Raw genomic sequence first — 21,488 nt, forward strand, 5'->3', positions numbered from 1 at the left:
AGATAGAAAATATAGAGCAAAGACTAACTCTCAGTTACTGCGATCGTGGTTAGAGAGTCGTGATCAAGACCAACCATGATCAGTCAAAGTTGAAGATCACGAGCGGTTCACTACAATCACGATCTAGAAATGGTTATTGCGATGGAATGGCAAAATACCCAAAGGCAGTTTGGTAATTTCCAGCAGCTGAACCCAAATTCTCTAAAGGACAAAACCCTTTCACTTTTGCGATATCTTCCAACTAGAATTCTATTTTTTGTTTGGAGAAAACCCTACTAAATTGGGAAATACTATTATAGAAAATTTTCTAAGAAATTTTAGTTGTGAATTGAGATTAAAGTTTGTGAATCATTTTTGTTTGCTATCAATGGAAGCATTAGGTCCTCACTTGGTTATATATCCTCCTCTAATCACGTAAGCACTATCTTAGGGTTATGTTAGAATTGGGTGCAAATGTGTGTGGGTCTTGAATTTTTGTGTAAATTCTTGGTTAATGATGTTGGGTTTCACTAATACTTGCTTGTGGAATTGGAATTTTTGGGTTAAGGTCCCAATTTCCAAAAATCCTACGTCATCCTTGAAAGAGGGATATGATTATTATTTTAGATCCTATATCATCCTTGAAAAAGGGATTTGGGTGACAAGTATTTGTGATAAATAATTTAGATGTTAGCTTATCCGTTTACATTATCTTAAAAATAAGGATGGATTGTGAATTTGTTATATCTTGGCCATCTTCCTAGAAATAGGGATGCCCAATCGAGGTTTTGAGTTGATTTGTTTCCCACACCCATGAGGTATTTGAAAGAATCAATGGGTGATATTTTTGGTGTTTTTTTGAAAGACTAACAAAACACCAATATCCCTAACCTAGCCTAACCATATATTTATTGACTAGAATTTGAATGTGACTCTGATGTACCTATACACTATTTGACCCTAGGAAAACATAATCCTAAGACTATTCTCCTAGTGGAATTGTATCTAAATGTTTTTTTCTAAGTTGGTATTTCAAGTAGATTTTGTTTAAACAACATTACAAACCACCATTACCACCCAATTTTAATTTATGTGTCCCTTTATGTTTATATTATGGGTAAATACTTAGTAGCTTTCAACATACATAGGATTCAAATTCTAGTTACATTCCTCATTGAGTCGACCCTAACTTAAGTTGGGTTATTATATTGACAACAATTGTCCTACACCAAAACAATATTATAGGTGAGTGTGATCAAAATAGTGTCATTGACAGGGAGTGAAACTTAGTTTTCACTTGTATGGTGTTGATTGTTACTTTGGTTTCACCCATAGTATGTGTTATTTACTTTGTTTATTATTTTTGTTTCTTTTTAGGAGATTTCAATAATGGCCACGACACAATGAGTGATCATGAAAGCAATGTCGGGACCTTTGATGGTCCCCTCAATGATGAGGACCACCTCCATGATGCGGGCATGCTAGTGTCATCCGTATCCTACCAAATAAAGAGAATTGGGTATTCCACATCACAAGTGTGATGTTACATATGCTTCAAATAAAAGGTCTCTTTTGGGGTCAAGTGTATGAAGACCTAAACTTGCACTTGAAAATTTTTATAGAAGTGTGTGCCCCATTCGACATTGCTCATATCTTATAAGATTCCATATGGTTAAGCCTCTTCCCATTCTCTCTAATGAGAGAGAAAGCATTGTGGTTGAGGTCTATTTTTACAGGGTCCATCACATCATAGGTCGAGCTTATCGATGCTTTCTTAGATCATTATTTCCTACCATAAAAGATGTTGCAATTGTGGGATAAAATTATTAATTTTTTTCAACTCAATGAAGAGTCTCTATATGAAGTTTAGGAGAGGTTTAATGAAAAGCATGTGCAATGTCCTAACCATGAAATATAGGATAAGATGATCCTACAAATATTTTGTAGGGCTTTAGACCAACTCCACAAGACCATGGTGGACAACGCGGCTAGTGGATAACTTATGAAGTTGTCGTATGGTGTTCCTTCAACTTTACTAGAGAAAATCACAAAGAAACATAGGGGGTGGCATACCCGGGATATCGAGTTAGCCACGGGTTCTCCCACCGCTCCAATGGTGAATAAATATCAAAGAAAGAAATAAGAAGACAAGGAGGAAAATATGGAAAAAATGATGACACAATTAGACGTTCTTACAAAGCACGTAAAGGGTGCACCCACAAAAAAGGTAAATGCCATGGCATCCAAAGGCTATGATGAAGATGAGACAAAAGCCCTTGATGAATAAATTAGATACTTAGAAAATTAATCGAAGGGTTCTCGCCCGACCTATCAAAGGCAAGGTGGAAACTAAGGTTAGAACCATCGTGATCGAGAAAGAAAATGGAATAATTCAGATACAGATCATGATTGGAGGGATAAGAAGGGATTATTATCAATATTTCCCCTCTCATGACCGAGTGAAGAGTAATGAGTCAATTACTATGGATCCCAGATCCCAAAAATTTCAAAGCTGAGGATGTGCTTGCAAGAATCTTGATGAAAGTTGAAGGAACAAACAAAATGGTCCAAGAATTAAAAGGAGACTTTTCTCAAATCAATCAAACAGGTGTATCCACTCCACTTCAATCAAGCGATTGGATACCTAAATTGGCCAAATCTCAACTGCACTTAATGTTAGGCCCGAAGGTGGTCTCCCTAGTGATATGGTGGTAAATCTAAGAAACGATGCTCATGTATTAGAAATTATCATCTGAAGCAGTAAAGAACTTGGTGCACAAAATCTTAAGATCAAATTAAAGTCTCTTAATTATCTAATAAACACAAATAAGAAGCGTGAGGGAGAGTCTAATGATTAGTCTCCAAAGTATCAAGAAGGGGATGATAAAGAAGCAATGATAATTATAGAGATGGTTGATGAGGAGGGAGATCCTAAAGTAGTTAAGGGTAATGAACTGCAATGTGATCCCTTATCGCCAATGAAATCCCTCCTTCATTATCTCAAAGAATCAAGAAAAAGGAGGAGAATGTCAAATTCAAGAAGTTCCTCACCAAGCTTAGCAATCTTTCTATCAATATACCATTGCTAGAAGTCATTCAAGAAATTTTTAGACATTTTAAGTTAATAATGAAATTGATGTCCAAAAATTACCTTGTGTATGGTGAAACCATTCATGTTACCCTTGGTGAAACAACCAAGAATGTGACCTTGCAAATTTTTTGGTTGAATGGTAATGATCATGATATGTGTGTTGTGTTTTAATCTTGTTGTTTGTTGTTTTGAACTATTTTAAAGACTTCTTAGGAGTATATTAGGGTGTTAAATTTAACATATACTCACCTATACATATGGGAAAGCATTGAAACACTTAGACTTGAACCTTTGGAGAACAACCTCTTTGATATCTTTAGAGTGGATATAGTTGGGGGTACTTAAGTCATACCCTAGGTCATGACTCGTATCCAGTATGACCTCTCCTTTTGTATCCTAGATAGTATGTTAGGTTATTATACTTTAAACCATACAACAAGGTCATTCTTTGGTTGTAACCATGCTTACGAGTCATATACTAGTAAATTGTATAAAGTCTAAAACCTAGAGTGGACTATTTTGGTCACTATCTGAGTTCACGATTGGAAGGTGAGTCGTACACTTGGTTATGAATCAAAGGTCCTTTTTCATACCTAAATTAGTGTGGTTTACCTAGGGAAAGCCTTGGGTATAAGTTAGGGTACCACTCGTACCCTAGGTTATGACTGCCAAGTGAATCATGAAGGGGATTCATACCCCTGCACGTGTGTGTTTTCCATCTTTTAACCAAGGACCTTTTAGTAATTTCCTATGCCTAAAACCCTAATTAATTGACCTATATAATTTTATCTAGCCTTTGAAGTCTTTATTTTACAAGACTAAAACATCCTAAATAATCTAACAGCTCTTGGAAGCAAGATTGGAGGCTAGAGTTTGAAGGTGTTCATCTTATGGAAAGAGGGAGATTCAAGATTGTTGGTGTGACATATTTTTTAATGAATTTATCTCTTCCCCTATTTAAATAACTATAAACCCATATATTTCACACTTGGATTTAGTAAGTGTACATAGTGGTTTTGAATCAAATTAAAAGGGTATTGCTACCTAACAATGAATAATGATGATTTTTGTTTTTACTTGTGTTGATATATGTTATTGATGGTAGATTGCATATGTGGATTCTTGTTTAATAATTTTTAACATGACGGTATTGATTAACCTTAGTCTTGATGATATCTACTATGAAAATAACCTTGTCATAAGTAAGCACAAAAGGTGTTTGTGAAAAATGTCTAAGTGAATTATCTAGTCATTATTGATGATGTGCTGAACTAGGGCCACGGCCTAATGAGTATGAATGTTTGATAAATGTTGTGATAAAATTATTGTGAGTCATTTAATGTGTAATTGAAGATCTTGTTGAGCTAATGGCTAATAAGAGGGTGAATATGAAAATGAATTTGACTGGCGTATTAAACTAAAGTATGGCATGAGAATTCTATTGAAATGTGAATGCCTTGTGAAGGTCTTGAGGACCATAAAATGAATTATGTGATGAATTTAATGAAGGCATTGGCTTATTGAAATGGTTGAGCAATGAAGGCTCCCATAAGAACCATGGGGTCTTATATAGTGATTGAATTATCTAAATGGTTAAAGTCCCTAAGTATTGTGTTGAATATGCATTGATGCATAGACAAGAAGGTAAAGTCCCAAATGCTAACTAATGATGATGATGATGGCTTGAGGTTAAAGTCCCTTTCCTTATGTGATGGCTTGAGGTTAAAGTCTCTTTCCCATGATATGGCTTGGAGTTAAAGTCCCTCGCCCAATAAAAATACAAGGTAAAGTCCATTGCGTAAGAAGATCTCTTGAGTTCAAAGTACCTAACCTCATGAAGAGGCCTGTGATAAAGTTCACATATGGCATGTGGTTAAAGTCCCTTGTCTAATAAATGGGCATGAGTTTAAAGTCCCTTTCCTAGATAAATATGTGTGGGTAAAGTCCCTTGTTTGAATGATTGTGAATATGGTTAAAGTCCCTTGCCTAGATGAATGTCTGTAGGTAAAGTCCCTTGTTTGAATGATTGTGAATATTATTAAAGTCCCTTGCCTAGATGAATGTATGTGGGTAATGTCCCTTGTTTGAATGATTGTCAATGTGGTCAAATTCCTTGGCTAATAAATGTGTGTACATGGTGAAGTCCCTTATCTAATGATAATATGATTGTGGTTGAAGTCCTTAGCATGTTGAGAATGATGAATCTATGAGTGTGGAAGGTGGTAGTCCTCCACTTTATATCTAATAAATAAATGCTTCAGAATGATGATGAGCCTTGATATGATATCTTGATTAGCATGTGATATATCTACATGTATGGATAAGTTTGTGAATGAGATAAAATATGATATATTGTCTTGTTGTTCAATGATAATCTTATTTTATCACTTATCCTTGAGTTACATGCTAGTATTCCAATCGTTAACTTTCTTTGGACGCTACATCCTCATGCTATGTAGTGCTCGGAGCATCCTCTTCTTTACCTGCACAGTGATTAGTAGATCGAAATGGTCATGTATTGACTTGGAGAGGTGATCTTCCTTACTTCAGAAGACGTTTATCTCTTAGTCCTTATCTTTAGATTTGGTCTCTCACTATGATTTGGTTTGGCTATAGTCGGGGGCTTATCCCGACATATACATTTGTTGGGTGTAGTTATTATAATGATCATAATATTGACTTATGATATATTTGTACTATGATATATTAGTTAGAGCTCCTTCTACTCCTATGGTATGTTGAGACTCTTAGGCTAGGTTACCGAGGCGACCTGTGCTTTATGTGAGCTTGAGGTACCCGTACGACATGGTATGAAGTTCAGGTCATGTCACATGGTTGTATTTCTATCATAACTAGTGCTATTGTGGAGAAGAGAGAAGATTCAAGAGCCTTCACAATCCCTTGCACCAGTGTGAAACACAAAATTTAGAAAGCCTTGTGTAACTTTGGTGTAAGTATCAATCTCATGTCATATGCAATATATCAAAGACTTGGTTTGAGCACTCTTTCTCCCATAAAAATGAGGCTCTTGATGGTGGATCGCTCAATTAATAAACTGATTGGAGTTTAATTGGATGTCTTGGTAAAGTTTAATCATTTCATTTTGTCAATAAGACTTTGTAGTCATTGATTGTGAAATTGACCAAGAAATACCTATTATTCATGGGAGTCCTTTTTTGGCAACTGGAAGAGCAATTGTTGATATGGAACAAGGGGAGATGAAATTCCAACTACAAAATGATGAGGTTTCCTTTTAAGTGTGTAAAACTGAGAAATAACCAATAAAACTTGAACTGTTGCTCTTCATTGATGTAGTGGACATGGAGGTTGATGAGGAATCCCCCAAGGATCCAAATTGAAGATAGAAGAATGTCGTGTTGTGATGTTAAACTAGGTATTGGATGGGAGGCAACACATCATGCCACAAAAGTGGCTCGTATCCTTTGATTTTTGCTTTTTCGAGTATCTTATGTTATCAAATTTGATCCATGAAAATTAGGTACCCAAAGAGGTTGTATTGAATAATGTTGAGTAAGGGAAATTATTGTGAATTTGAATAGTTGTTGAGTTGTTAAAAATAGGAAAGCTTAAAAAGCTCTCGGTGTTGCGATTGCGATAGCACGGATCTTGCGATCGCGACAACATGGGGTTCATGATCACAATCCCTCATTTGTGATCGCGATTGCAATTGTTTTAAACATGAACAATCACCAAAACCCCCCACTACATTTTCACTTTAATTATTTCAAATTACTCCAAATTGTGCCCTTGTTGATAGCATCCAATTTTGCATTGCATCCTCCCCTGCATTCCCCAATCCGGTATGTTCTTTAAATTCCTTCTTTTAATGCATATGTGTAGGCCTTAGAACTCATGTCTTAGGAATGGCGTAAAATTGTAATTTGCATGCTAAATCCTTATTCAATTATTCTTATTTGGTATGGCTGGATGTTATTATTGGTATGCACACAATTGAGGAAGTCTTGAGTACCCAAAATAATTTAAAAATTATAAGAATAGGTTGTGCACACCAAATTTTTGGTGAAATGCCCAAATAAAATTTTTGATTCATTTGCATCAATTAAAGGGCAGGTTTGAATGCTTATGTATTATGTTCCATGTTCATTTCAATGTCTACTAGTATTGAACACAAATTGGTAGAAAATTGGGCTTATTTTGATGTTTGACAAATTATTGAACATACCTTGGGTACCGCAATCGTAGTAGTCACAGTTGTAATTGTAGCATCGTGATTGCAACTTTGCCCTTACGATCATGATAATTGAGGGTATGTTATGACTATACTCTCAGATATCGGAATCATGATCCAGACAAGTCACGATCACGGTAATCAAGACCAGTCTAGCATCTTGGTCCAATTCTCATACCTCTTATTTTAAAGTTTGACCGTGCCCCATAAGTTATTTTCTTTATCTCAATCAAGTTGAATAGCATGTTTTTATTTACAGTAACCTTGATGACTACTGCCCTCTATTTGTGAATCTTAGGTACTAAATGGTAGGCTACAATACCAATCGCTTCATGGCCCCAGAATATGAGACTGAATATTATTAGGACATCATGAGAAAAAAGTTTTTTCTCGAAAGGGAGATCTCAATAGAGAATGTTCCCTAGAAACTCTCTTCTTTATATGGGAGACTAGAGTCCACATGATAGATATGCATTACGCCAAAACAATATTGGGAAAATGAGCATTGGGTGAGAGAATTCTACGTCAATCTTAGCGTATTAGATCTCTCTAACCCATTAAAAAGAATCAGGCCACTTAGGGGCCAAGCGGATTAATAGATTTTATGGGTTAGAAAGTGTAGACATGAGGGAATATGAGGCCAAGGATTGTGATCTTAGGATCTAGTTGGTGGAGCATCAATGCTCGGGGAGGGAGGTCCCTTGGGGTACCACTAAGACTGGGATACTGATGAGTACTTCACTGCTGAAGCTAGGATCTGGTTGACTATTATTTACAATAGGGTCTCTCCCACCACAACCTGACAAATGTCCTAACTACGTGTGCTCAAATGGTGGCCTGTCTATTGGACATCATTCCTTTGAATGTTGGCAGTTTTGTGCTCATGGAAATCATGCACTATAAAAAAAATAAGGGCCCATGCTTTTTTTCCCATCATTGATCATGGAGCTGTGTAGGCGATTCAGGGTTGATAATTACCTGGAGGATAGTTGGATCTCCCCCAAGACTCCAATTTACTCATTGAAGATCCGAGGAGAGAAAGCACTTGGGAAGAGCGAGAAATAGAAGGTTGACTTGGAGAGGTTAGTGGAGGATGATACAAATTCATCCAGGCCATCCACAGCAAGTCCATTTGAGGAGATCTCATTTCAGATGAGGACGATCAGGGATTTTGTGTCCAATCTACCTTGGGGGAGAGAGAGCATTCCACCACCCGTTACTCCTATGTTACTCAATTCAACTATGAGAGATACCTGTGAGGTCCCATTCCTCATTGGAAAGATCCTATTAGTCACTAAATGAGTCTTATGATAAGATGTGAAAAGAGAGAAGAATAGGGACAAATTTTTCACTACGATGTGGAATGGGGTAAAGTGGCTTTGGAAGGTCCTGAAACCTAAGGAGAGACTTCTTTCTCCTAAGGATGAAATTGATAATGAGGTCCTAGCTGCATGGTCAGACTTAGATGATGCTAGGGATGATGCTGAGACTGAGAGAAATGGTATCCCTTGATGTGGTTACATGGATCACCCTTTACCTTTTTTATACTTTTGTGATTATGAAGTAAGTTCACTGCAAGCTTTAAGTTATGGGTACTCGTCTCCTTAGTAGCTGTAGATAATTGATTTGTCAGTATTATTTGGATATTTGTTGGGTCTTTTTATTTTACTTTTGGATGATTTTATTTTTATTTTGGGTTGTAATATTTTTGCACCCTAATGGTGCCTACATTTCATGGATTACTTCTCTATTTTCATTCTTAGATTTTTATTTTATTCTTATTTTTTTGATGATGTAGTCGGATGAGACTTTTCCTATGATAGATTGAGTGATGACATTCTTAATGAAAAATCATCGTTATTGGATTTGCATCCATAGATGTAGGGGAAATCAAAGTACCCGTAGCATTGGAGTTTTGGAATCGACCTTATACCTATGGTGAAGTCTGAGTACCCATATGGTTTGACCTCATGCGATCCAAAATGTAAGACGATGGCTTGGTTAAGTTCCATCAATAGCAAATTTTACATGGCGTAAATTTGAAGCAAACACACCTCTCGGTCAAAAATCTTTTTGAATACCAAATGCATAGACATGAAATTTTTTGTAATAATGCTTTCCCTCTTTTTATGACTCCAAATTCCTTAGTTTGTAGTATATGGTAAATACTTCCTTTTGTCTCCAGTAGGAAATACAATTGATCCTCCTTGAAAAGTTTGCATGTCATGTGCGGTGAGCATAGTTTTTTAACTCTCATGATTGCTTTTATCATCTAAAACTTTCCATGTTAGTCTCTCAAGGCTAATTGTGATTATTCTTGGTTGGTGAAATGATCATAGGACTTCTTTGTAAACATAGGAACCCATTTTAGACTAAATAGACTACCCGTACATAGAATAATATCCCTAGTCACCCATTTTGAGCCTTGAAGCCTTTCTTTGGCAACTACATTGCAAGCCTTGAACCATTCTAATTTTATCTCTCTTTTGAACCCTACCCTTCTTGAACTTAAAAATGCAACTTGAGGACAAAATCCTAAGTTAGGGGTGGTAAATCTTGGAAAAGGTGACCTTGGGTTGTATTATTATAAGTGGGTGCCTAAAAGTTAAGCACAGAGCATAAGTGAAGAAGTGAAAAATAAAGGAATTATCAAAAGAATGAAAACCATAGATTACACAACAGAAATAAATGAGAAGAAATTGCTTTCAGAAGAAATGGGTGAATCAAGGTAGTGAAAGTAGGCATATGTATGAAATGAAAACAAATGAAGTAGCCCATGGTCCAAAGTTTGATTGAATAGTGTGATGTAGATATTCAAGGAGGGTGCAACCACTTTGTTCTCAAATGATATCATACCCTTTCTCGAGCCTACAATACAAGCTTGAAAAAGCCCTTCGAGATCTCCAACAAAGTGTATTCAAAGTAGTGGCGATTGAAAATAAGGACGAGCATATAGTATGATACTTGTTTGCATTGAGAGAATTTTTTTGAGGGTGAGCGCTTGCATTTTAAATCCCTTATTTCATGATAGATATTTTGGTAAGTGGGATTGTCTTTCTTGAGGAGGCATGAAGAATAATTGAGGCTCGTGAAATTTTCATCTTTCAAAAATGAGGCAGAGGAGTATTGTTGAGTCGCTATCGATGAAAAGTCACTTTTAGAGAGTTAGTGACTGTTTCTTGGTCATTCTTTAAAGTTTTTGTATCCTTGAAAGTGTGATTAAGTTTTAAGGGAGTTGTAAGAATAGTTTTACCCATGTTTGTAAGCTACTTGTTGGTGCTAACCAAGTTCAAAATCATTATGATAATTTGGTCATATGAATGGACTTATAATCATATAGCCTCATTGAATAAGAGGTAGTGTTGCTTGAGGACAATCAAAGGCTTAAGTTAGTGGTGTTGAACGACAAATTATCACTCATTTACATCCAAATTTGTGCATACTACTATGATTAATTCGTGTAATTGAGGCGAATTTGCCATTTGAATGCACTAACCTCCATGGTTTGTAGGTCTACAGGTAAATGGAAGAAGAAAAGTTAAGTGAGCTGAAAAAAGAACAAAAAGGGAAAAGTTAGGGCCAAAGCTGGAAAATCTGGAGCAGGGACTGACCCTCAGTTAGCACAATCGCAGTCTGAGGGTCGCGATTACGACCTGTCAAGACCAGATAAAGTTGGCGGTCGTGAGTGACTCACTGCAATTGTGAGAGTTGTGATTGCGATCAAGCAATGGAGATTGCGATGGCACAACCAAATGCGTAGGGGCTGTTTTGCAATTTCTAGTAGCTGAACCCAAATTCTCTAAAAGGCAAAACCCTTTTACTTTTGAGATATATTCCAACTAGAATTCATTTTTAGTGTGGAGAAAACTCAACTGAATTGGCAAAAACTCTTGTAGATGATTTTCCAAGAAATTTTAGTTGTGAATTCAGCTTGAAGTTTGTGAATCATCCTTGTTTGCTATCAATAAAAGCATTGGTTGCTCACTTAGGTATAGTTCCTTCCTCTAATCTCATAAGTATCCAAATATCTATCTTGGGGTTATGTTGGAATTGGGTGCAAATATGTGTGGGTCTTGATTCTTAGCATAAATTCTTTGTTAATATTGGGTTTAACTAATATTTGTTGAATTGGAATTTGTGGGTGAAAGTCCCAATTTCCCAAAATCCCACATCATCCTTGAAATAGAGATGTGGGTATTCTCTTAGATCCCATATCATCTTTGAAAAAAGTATATGGGTGACAAGAATTTATGAGCAATAATTTAGATGTTAGCTTATCCTTTTACGTTATCTTAGAAATAAGGATGGATTGTGAATTTGCTGTGTCTTGGGCATTTTCCTAGAAATAGGGATGCCCAATTAAAGTTTTGGATTGATTTTTTTGCCACACCCATGAGGTATTCGAAATAATCCATGAGTGATATTTTTGGTTTTTGGTTGAAAGACTAACACCAAAAACCCTAACCTAGCCTAACCATATATTCATAGACTAGAATTTGAATGTGACTCTCATGTACCCATATACTATTTTCCCCTAGAAAAAATAATCCCAAGACTATTCTCCTATTGGAATTTTATCTACAATTAATGCTCTAAACTGGTAGTTCAAGTAGATTTTGTTTAAACAACATTTCAAATCATACACTCTAAATTTTAATTTATGTCTCACTTTATGTTTACATTGCGAGTAAATACTTAGTAGCCTTCAACATACATAGGATTTGAATACTAGTTACACTCCTCGCGGATTCAACCCCAACTCAAGTTGGGTTATTAGATTGACATTGATCATCCTACACCAAAATAATGGTATAAGTGAGCGTGATCAATAGCATAATCATTTGAGTATTCAATAGCATAACCGCTAGAATAACTATTAGCATGACTACTAATCATAATAGAAGCATGATCTCTAGTATAATCCATAGCACATTCACTAATATAATCATTAAGCATAATCTTTGGCAAAGTCAATAGCGTGATTGCTAATATAAGAAATAAGCATAATCTTAAGGATAATAAATAGTGCAATTGCAAATATAGCCAAAAAGCATGATCTTTAGCAAAATCAATAGCATATTCGCTAATATAATTAATAAGCATGGTCTTTAGCGTAATCGATAGCATAATTGTTAATATAGCCAATAATCATGATCTTTATCATAATCGCTAATATAACCAATAAGAATGATCTTAAGTATAATCAATAGCATAATCGCTAATATAGCCAATAAGCATGATCTTTGGCGCCAAACTTATTGATTATAATAGCAATCATGCTATTGACCTTTAACATAATCAATAGCATATTCACCAATATAATCATTAAGCATAATCAATAGTATAATCGCTAACATACCTAATAACATAGTCAATATCATGCCCAATGGCCAATCAATAGATTAATTAAAGGCATAATCAACATCATAATCAAAGGTTTATTCAATAGCATAATCTATTAGCTCATTATTTACCTAATCAATAAGTCATTCATAGTGTAATCAATAAGTGTTACTCCTAATGCCAACCCATCATAACCATCAAGTACCAAGGCTTCTAAATATCACCAAAATAAATATTTTCTATATGTATACAAGAGTATAAAAAAGGGGTCTTCAATAACTATCACAAGTCTTGTCCTAAGGTGGGTTAAATTGACCACTTATAAATCCTCAAAATCCTTAACCAAGAAATGTCTACCCCGGACTAGGCTAAGGTAGCTAAATCCACTATTAGATGTCGAATAAGCTATAACTATCCTTAAGATAGTAATTTCTCCCAATAGAGAGAAACTAGTCAATTTCACGTAATGTAATGGAAACTAAGGTAAGTTTCACCATAAACTCAAGTGACTAAGGATTTTCCTCATTATAATAGTAACTAAGGCATTTCCAACTTAAGCATGATTAAAAAAGATCAATTTCAACTAAGGTATGGTAAACTAGGGTAATCATGCTCAAAATAATGTCCAACATAGACAAAATAATCCAACTAATCCCAATTATAGCAATGCATCACACAAAAACCTAAAACCTACCCCATATCTAACACAATATCATAAATATACTATGAATTAGCTAAAACTAACAAGAGTTAAAACCTAGTCTACCTAGACGCCGAAAAAGCACAAAAAATCTCTAAATCACCATTTGTCGCTTCTATGAAGCTTCCATAAGATGCCAAGCTATAAAACTCACAGTCTACTCATCAACATGAGAATAATGATACCCATATTATATTATTGTGCTTCGGGTCCAAAACCAAACCAAAATCCCATGTGGGTCCCACTTATGGAAATCACATTCTCGAAATCAACCCAACGTTTCCTCACGCTTAAGGAATCACTACCCTTAAAATAGATGAAATCCGAGCTAATTTAGGACTAAAATCAAGCCTCCAAGGTTTTGAGATTTTTGAATAAAAAATGATAAAATCTACCATGAAAATGATGAATTCTTGCCACAAATCAAAAGATAATCACCTAAACAAGTGTTAGACAAGCTCCCAAATCACCCACAAGCTCTAATTTTAATCTATCTCGTCATTAGGGATTTAGCTCTTTCGAAATGAATGAAAAATGAGCAAAATCATGGAAAGAAAGGTCTCTTTATACCCATACCAGGTACCCGGATATCGCTATCGTGACAAGGTATCATGATCAAGATTTGGATCTTCATGCATAAAACATATGCCATTATCACAATTTACCCTTTGTGATCGTTATCAGAGTAAAACTCCTTTCATGATCGCGATTTACCCTTTATGATCATGGTTGCACTAGATCCTAGTGCATCAGATTTTTCTAAATTCAAAATGTACTTTGATCGGGTTTTTGGGATTTGTTCGAAACTCCGTATGCAAAATAAACTATGCTACCACACCAAATCTAACATTTCAGACCCAATGATGCAGTCAATATTTCCATCCAAGATCATTTCGATAAAAAATTGGTCTCACATACAATTTTCATTTTCTTAACTTTCGACCTATAGGTCAAAATGAGTCTGGGTGCCTCGAGACCTTAATCAAGAGTCCTCCTAGCCTAAAATCAATATTCCAGAGCTGATGGAATAATCAGAATTTGAAATCGAGGTTTTTTAGCTAAATTTTTTGCCCAGTGGCCATTTGGAACCAATTAAGACTTCAAAATAGGAAATTAGCTCTAAAAAACAAATAAACTGCCCGATAATCGAATTGCCAATTCCGGCAAGTCATAAATGACTTAGGGAAACTATAGAAAATATCTACCATAAAAAATAAGTAGAAATATAAAAAATGACCTAAAGAGTCATAACAGTATGGTTATGATATCCTTGGATGATCATAGGATGCTTCCATTTGATTAACTTCTGAAAAACACTTCTCTAGTTCTTGGTATGACTATGGTAAGATCCCACGATCTTGGCAATGGTAATTTGATCCTCTTAAGTCCAAATTCTTTCTAATTTACTTCTCTAAGCCTTTTTATCCTGCAAACACTAAGATATCCTTCATATCCACATAAATATACATTTGTACTTGCTAATATTCTTAATTTTAAGCATCTCAAGTGTTGTAAATACAAAGCATATCACTCAGCCTAATGAAATCCTTATCCAGGAAATCTTGAAGCTAACAATTTAGCTTCTTAAGCTCCGCAGGAGCCACATAATAATGTGCCATGGATATAGGTTGAGTTCCCAACTCAAGATCAATAGCAAAATTAGTGTCACACTTAGGAGGAAGGCTTGATAGGTCGATAGAGAAAACATCAAAAAATTGATGAACAATAAGAAGAGAATCAAGAAAAGGGCTCTCTACACTAATATGGAAGTCATAAGCAAGATAAAACTCAGAATCCCTCGACACCAGTATCTTAGCACAAACATAAGAAATAATCCCCATCTGTGTATAGATAAAAGAACCCTCCCATACCACTAAGTAATGCCAGGCATTGCTAAGGTAATGATCTACAAAAAATAATCCAAGATCTTATTATATGGAGATAAGTAGTCCATGCCTATAATTATATCAAAGTAAACCATATCTAGAACAATAAGGTAAGCATGAGTATCATACTCTTAAACAGCTATAACACATGATCTATAAGCCCAATCTAATACTAAAGTATCACCCAAAATAGTAGCTACATATAATGGCACATATAGCGGCTCCCAAGACACTCTAAGCGTGGTGCATAACAAAAAGAAATATATGAATAAGTACATACCGAATCAAATATAGTAATATCTAGCTGATGACATCTTGAAATTGTATCTGCAATAACGTCTAAAGAATCCATCTATGGCCTACTAGGTATAACATACAAATGACCCAGTCCACCTCCGAACTGGTACCTGGTCGACCACTCATACCACCTACCTGATGACCTCTTCTAGAACTCTAAGGTCCACCGTTGTGATTATTTAAAAAACCTCCAGATAGAGGAGGTAATGATCTAATTGGCTAAATACTTTATGTTGCAAGATGAATCATCGCATGCTGGAGGAACTTTTTAAAGAAATGACCGACGACCCCACAACTATAATATGCCTTGGGTACTCTACTCTATACAGAAGATCTGGTTGCCTCAAAATAGCCACCATAGCTTGAAGACTCTAACTAAGTACCCCTAGAAGATGGACCATTTTAATTACTATAACTGGGCTGACCCTCATAAAAAATCTGAAGTGCTACCTGAAAGAGCCTACTAGACAGACTATGGTACTGATAAGACTGAAACTAGGAGTACCAACACTAAAATCATCCACCTATGAACTATGAGCCACTAAGACTCCCATAAAAAGTTCCCACGTGATGCAGCCTCTTATTGCCAACCCCTTGGTCCAATCAATCTCCTTTTTAGTGTAAGCATGAAAGACTTCCCTAAAGTTACCAAACCATGAATAGCCCTGCAAAGCAATAGTCTCAACTCTTTGACAAAACACTAAATCCTCTCATACTCTATAGGTGTCATGACCCAAATTACAAGCCATAATGGTATCTACTATATCCCTCTAGTAGGTAAGATCAATCATACACCAAAGCTCTAAGCAATAGGCTAATTTGGTAAAAAATGACCTAAGAAGAAGGATATCAACAATTTAATGCTTGTAATACTAGTGGGACAGTAAATATAGTCTAAGGATAGATAAAACATAAACAAACATCCCACGACCAAGTAGTGTCGGTATAAGAACCACTACAAATACAGCACAAGTTCTGAAATAATTAATACAATATGTCTTAACAAAAGACGAGACATAGTTAAATAGAAGGAAAAGGGGTTTCCCCGACTACAAGAGCTCACCCAATCTTCTAAATCAACCATACAAGATCATCAAATCAGCGGAGGCAACTAGTATTTGTATCTACACCAAAAAGGTGCAAAATATTGTATGAGTACCTTTCATAACCCAAACTAGGGTGTAGTCATAAGGGGTATCTCAAGCCCACCATGGACCGGAGACCATCCCCTTAGCCTATCCTCAAGAGCATAATAACCATAAAATAAATCGAAAGCCAATCAAACCAATGATGATTGTAATGAAAATAGATTAATCAAATGATGGATCAAGGAATTCAAACACAATCCACCTACACTTGTCAAAAAAAACACTCTAAAACCAGAATATCAACTAATTCAAGAAATGCCCCCAACTATGACCCAAAAGGAATCCAAAAGTACAATGAAAATAAAGAAATAATAATGAAATGACAAGCCCTTTCGAAGTATGGAGGCTCACCACTTAAAAATCTACTTAACTGAAGCGCTCAACCATTTAACGTTGCACGGGAGCAACAAAAACCCTTTGGACCCTACATGGTTAAATGATGTAAAGTCTAGGGATGGTCAGTGTGATAAAAATTGGCATGTAACATGGGGAATAAGGATAAAATAATGCAGTTACCAAAATCCAATCATAAACCGTATGCACCATATTCATATCTATATGTAGGATGTCGAGATAGGGACTAGGGTCATGAACATGAGAGTTTGAAAATATTAACATAAACTGTATAGCTCTCTCCATCCTATAGGAACCCATGGGATATATGGGTCCAGCTCTCCTTATTAGAAGGGACTAAGTGCATGTTAGCTGCACGAACCGAGGGAAAATTAAAGCCACCAAGGCAATAGCCATCCCAAAATACATATATATAAGTATGCACTAAGCAGATGGTCATATATACCCCCAACATCGAAAAACATAGTTTCAGTGTCTCTCTCCCCGAGACTTATACCTTCACAGTAAGCTACATAATTTCCGTTAAACACAAATTAAAACAATTTGCCCATAAACCAACCATTAATCCAAGAGTCATTTATTAAGGCATTTACCACTTGGTATCGTCATACTAATATGATTGCAAGCTAAATTAATTATGCCAAACCAAATTAGACTCCCAAGTTCCATTTAAATTCCAAAACCAAGGCCACCAAGTCCATCCAAAACTATTTTTTATTCATTTATCATTGGGTTCAAAATAACTTAAACCATGCAACTTTCCATATTCAAAACCAAATTTACAAGTGGGTTGAGGTTAATTCCAATACTAAGCCAAAATTCATCCTATTTGGGGAAGCCCATGTCCCTTATTTCAACCATTAAAATAATACATTAATTCAATCCTAAAACAATTAATTTTAAGTATGGATAATCAATTTAAAGAATGGGACAAGTAATTCAAGCAATCACAACCAAAATCCCTCAACCAAATTTTAAACACAAAATTTAAATCACACTAAAATCCATTCAATTAATTACAAAATGTAAAAATCTAGTTTAGCAAAGAGAAACATGCCATAAATACACAAGAAATTGAAAACAATTCAAAGTTCAAATCTTGAATGGTGAGTCCCTTGTGAAACCCTTGGAGTTTCTTGATTTAAGATTTAAAGAGGAAGAGAATAGTCTTTGATCCCTAAAACTGGTGAAAAAGTGTGTGTTCTATGTTTAAAGGTCGTGCAAGGGGTTAAAATACCCAAATCCCCTCACCCCAAGTGAAAAAGAAAAACAAAAAATGGTTTAATTTAAAATAAATGCATGGCACGCCAATGTTGTGGAGGTTAGCCTCCGTGCCACGCCAATATATCAAAGGTTAACCTCCGTAACACGGCCTTACTGCTGAGGCTTACAGCCTCAGGGCCCCAAAATAAACCCAAACCCCTTTTGAAAAATCAAAAAAAATCCCAAAATACCCTTTTAATATCTCTAAACATAATTCAGGTAAGAAGTCAACATTACGTACACGGAAGGGTCAAAATAAAATGATCAAAACTTTAAGGGGTCTTACATTATCCCTATGTTAGGATAAATCATTCCTGAATGATGAGCTATGACAATTTTAGCACGATAATAGCAAGAGTACATCAGAATCAAATGACAAATTTGAATTGCGACAAGAGAGAAATAAGACTCATGCATTACATAATTTCATTCAAGTTGGGGAACAAGAACGGATACTTGGCTCTCATATTTTCCTTAGCTTCCCATGTAGCCTCTTCTACCTCTTAATTTCACCAAAGTACCTTCACCAAAGCTACATCATTGGTCCTCAATCTACAAACCTGCCTATCTAATATTTCAATTGGGACCTCTTCATAAGACAAGGATCTCATAACACCAATATCATCATTAGGAACTATCAAGGAAGGATCACCCACACACTTTTTCGGCATAAACATATGAACACGGTATGAATAGAAGCTAAACTTACAGGGAAATCCATCTCATATACAACATTCCTAATTCTCTTCAAAATCTGATATAGACTAACATAACGGGGACTGAGTTTCCCCATCTTGCCAAATCTCATGACTGCTTTCATAGGAGATACCTTCAAGAATACCCAATCTTTTACTTTAAACTCCAAATCCCTCTATCTCATATCTGCATAATACTTTTGGAGAATCTAAGCAGTCTTAAGTCTTTTTCTAATCATCTTCACCATCTCTATGACTTGGTATAATAATTTAAAGCCAAACAACCTAGTTTTACCTAACTCAAACCATCCAATAGAAGACCTACACCTTCTACCATAAAGATCCTCAAAAGGATCCATTTGAATAGTTGAATAATAACTGTTATTGTATGCAAACTCAATAAGAGGAAAATAATCTACCCAAATACCTTTAAAATCAATCACATATACCCTTAGCGTATCTTCTAAAGTTTTGAATAGTATTATGCATTTGCCTATCCTATTGAGAGTGGAAAGCGGTGCTAATGTTCACCAGAGTACCCACATATTTCTAAAATAAATGCCAGAAGCGAGAAGAAAACTGCATACCTCGGTTTGAAATTATGGACACTGGCGCACCATGTAACCTCACAATATTCTAAATGAAAACCTTAGCATAATCTTCTCCTGAGTAGTTAGTCCTGATAAGCAAGAATTTAGCAGACTTAGTCATCTTATCCACAATGAACCAAATAGAAGCATACTGACTACGAAACCACGGAATACCTATAATGAAACCCATATTAATCATCTACCACTTCTACATGGACAACTTTATCTCTTGAAAGATGCCACCAGGCCTCAGATGCTCAACCTTAACTTGTTAACAAACCATATATTTAGCCACAAAGTTTTCCACATCTCTCTTCATATTATTTCACTAGTAGATTTTCTTCAAGTCATGATATTCTTAGTCTAACTCAGATGAACTGTATATCTAGCCTCATGAGCCTCAGTCAGAATCCTTTCCTACATCCCATCAACATGAGGAACATAATCTTCCTTAATACCTTAAGATGCTATTACCCCAATACCAAAATCCGTTACATTTTTCTGACCCGTATCATCCTTAATCTGCATAATTATGGGATTCAAAACATACTTCTCCTTGACCTTAGCGCTAAGAGATAATTTGACCACTTCCCAAATAATCATTCACCTATCCTCAGAGTCCAAAAGATGACCTCCCAAATTAGCCAACCTGAGAATGTCCTTTACTACTTCTCTCATATTATCCTCAACATAAGATAGGCTCCTCATAGGCAACCTGCTAAGAGTATCAGTAGCCATATTAGCTTTACCTGGATGGTAGTCAAAACTCATGTTATAATCTTTAAGAAACTCGAGCCACCTCCTCTAGCTGAGGTTCAATTCCTTCTACTTAAACATATACTATAAGCTCTTATGATCTAAATAAATATCCATATGTACCCTATACAAATAATGGCACTAAATTTTCAACTCAAAGACCACATTAGCCAATTCTAGATCATGAGTCAGATAATTCCTCTAATAAACCTTAAGCTGCCTAGAAGCATAAGCTACAACCTTGTCATACTGCATCAAAAGATAACCCGATCCCATAAGGGACGCATCACACTATACAACAAAATTATTAGTACCCCCGAGTAGGGCCAAACCTGGTATAGAAGTCAACTTATCCTTCAACTTCCCAAAGCTACCCTCACAAGAATCGTACTATAAAAACTTAATTTTTTTTTGAGTCAACCTTGTCAATGGGGTAGCAATAGAAGATAATCTTTTCACAAACCTATTATAGAACATAGCCAAGCCTAAGAAGCTCCTAAAGTCGATTGGAGTCATAGGTCTAGGCTATTTCTTAACTACCTCAACTTTCTATAGATATACCATGATCCCTTTACCAAAAACAACAAGCCCAAGAAATGTCACAACACTTAACCAAAATTCACACTACCAAAATTCACACTTTAAAAATTTTGCATATAATTTTTGGTCCTTAAGATTGTGTAACATAATTCAGAGGTAATTGGTATGATCTTCCTCAGTTTTAGAGTACACCAATATGTCATCAATGAAAATTATAACAAATCTAGAAATTGCCTAAACACTCAATTCATAAAATGCATGAACGTAGTTAGAGCATTAGTCAACCCAAATGACATAACTAAAAACTCATAGTGACTATACCGAGTTTGGAAAATAGCCTTGGGAATATCTACCTCATACACTATCCAACTCGAGTCACCTCAGATCAACTACCAACAGGACTAATATGATCAGTCTGATGAGATTCTGATGCACTAATTGGGTAAGCATATAAATAGACTGATAAAACTCAGCATTAGGGATATATTTCTAAGGTGACTAAACATAAGTGCCAGCATAAGCGTCACTCAGTAGGGAAACTTGAAGAAGAGGCTTGTAGGGACCTATGGAACCCAACATAAATCGGTACACTCAGGAGCAAAAACCCTAGACTGAGTCTGCACTCTATAAGCAGGG

At 35.7% G+C, this 21,488-nt stretch overlaps 1 non-coding gene across 1 annotated transcript; it reads right to left on the reverse strand.

The window, feature by feature from the left end:
* Nucleotides 1-1,787: 1,787 nt before the first annotated feature.
* Nucleotides 1,788-1,893, reverse strand: LOC124899902. Its single transcript, XR_007057463.1, has one exon. It is a non-coding gene; the product is annotated as a small nucleolar RNA R71 (small nucleolar RNA).
* Nucleotides 1,894-21,488: the final 19,595 nt, after the last annotated feature.

This window comes from Capsicum annuum, chromosome 6 (genome assembly GCF_002878395.1).
Source record: "Capsicum annuum cultivar UCD-10X-F1 chromosome 6, UCD10Xv1.1, whole genome shotgun sequence".
NCBI classification, from domain to species: Eukaryota; Viridiplantae; Streptophyta; class Magnoliopsida; order Solanales; family Solanaceae; genus Capsicum; species Capsicum annuum.